The 1,759-nt window shown below is 33.4% G+C and overlaps 1 protein-coding gene across 1 annotated transcript in view; it reads left to right on the top strand.

Moving 5' to 3' along the window:
• Positions 1-608: 608 nt before the first annotated feature.
• LOC107598988 (occludin-like) overlaps positions 609-1,759 on the top strand; it is a 14,535-nt gene continuing 13,384 nt past the window's right edge. The window contains exon 1 of the mRNA XM_016290468.1: positions 609-883. The gene's annotated coding sequence lies outside the window, so the exon portion shown is untranslated. The remainder of the gene's footprint in view (positions 884-1,759) is intronic.

The raw sequence follows: 1,759 nt of genomic DNA, 5'->3' as shown, positions 1-1,759 counted from the left end.
ACCTCAATCAGTAAGGACAATATCATCATAAGCCATAAGAAACTAGTTATTTTTATTGTTCTTTAGAGATGTTTTTTTTTTTTTGACATTTTTTGTTTATTGCATATGTTACAGATTACGAGTGAAGCAGCCGACTTTAGTTTAAAGCCGGAGCTTATTATATTGTGTTTATGTTCTTCATATTTTATGTAATGCTTTGGTAAACACTGTGAGGACGTTTAAATCCCCCATGCTTCCTTTTTTTTATTTTTTTTTATTGATTTCCAACATATAATATAAAGGTACTGAACAAATATAAACTACAAAAAAGAAATGGAAAATATACAGTATTATATAAATAATAATACAGGTAAAAATAAATAAATAATTAAAAATGTTCTTTGTTCACTTAATTGTGATATTGTGATAATATAAACCTAACTAATATAATTTTGATTTAAAAAAAAAAAAAGTGAATTTAATATTTTATCCGATGTGATAAACTAAAGTGACCGGAATAACCCGCCCTCTGCGGCTTTTGTCCAATGGGATTAAACCCGGTTTGACGCTCGAGGCACGTCTCTAGATTAGTTGGAGTAAATGTGTTGCTCTGAAGGAAGTTTGTTTTCACAGCCGTTGGAGGGGGCCAGCAGCACCGCGCACTGGTGAACACTCTGGTGACTGATACAGATGTGCTTCACTGCGTGCAGGCGCAGGTGGACCAGAGAGCTTTAGACAACAGACAACAGACTACCAACACTTTTACTTTCACTGGCTTCATTTTTGGAGCTTTTCCCCCCTAAAACTGAGAATTGAATTCGAAGACGAAGAAGAAGAATCTGGGAAAATAATAATAATAATAGAAGAAATCTTCCTTTCCTCAGGTGAAGACAGATTCAAAAAGGTAAATAATGTTCTGTGTGTTTATTTTAGATTAGAATTGTATAATCGTATTTTAGGCAAAAATATTCTATTTATATTTTAAAATATAATTATTTACACATATTCGCATTTATGATAGTATTGATATGATAGACACATAGGCCTACTTTTAGGCCTTTTATTAAAAATCATTGTTGTCTCGCTTAAAAAAAAAAGTGATTAAAACGAATTTTAGTGTGTTATAGAAACATGCAGCAGTTTTACGATGACATGCAAAGTAAACAGTATCAGGTTTTGTAATCTTTGCTCCAAGTTAACCCACTTTTGATTTGACTACATTTCATACATCATTATCTGTTTCAAAAATACCGTTGTACAATTACTTTTGGACAAATATTATGACAATACCATGCTTTTTTTTAAGGCAAATACCATGGTAATGTTTTACTTGTACCAAGGTATCATGCCAAAAGTTTTTGATCATGTACTATGGTAGTTTGCTTTGAAATACCTTGCACATACCATACATACATAAAGTGCTATTGTATTATGCTGCCATGATGGTACTGCTGTAGACCAATCAATAAAGGGGTTTAGCCTAAAATCTAAGTGAGTCTCCTATATATCATCTGTTTGTCTTAACCTCTCACCAGTTGTTGGTCATTCAAAAGATTAATTAATTAATCATAAATGAAATCAAAACTGTTGTGCGTTGATAAATAAGAAAGGATTCTCTTGAGGACACCTGATCACTGCAGCTGTATCTGCCTACATAGGCAGCACCCCCACTCCAGAGCGGCCAGACAGTGAAGCTCTTGTGTTTTTCTACCCAAACCTCCTTTTTTTTTTTTTTTTACCTCAGGCCTTTTTTACCATGGGCACCATGCACAGACAGGGA

This window comes from Sinocyclocheilus grahami, unplaced genomic scaffold, assembly GCF_001515645.1.
Source record: "Sinocyclocheilus grahami isolate Dianchi unplaced genomic scaffold, SAMN03320097.WGS_v1.1 scaffold259.1, whole genome shotgun sequence".
NCBI lineage: Eukaryota > Metazoa > Chordata > Actinopteri > Cypriniformes > Cyprinidae > Sinocyclocheilus > Sinocyclocheilus grahami.
The sequence above is the reverse complement of the archived record's forward strand: the minus strand, read 5'-3'. Positions and strand labels throughout refer to the sequence as shown.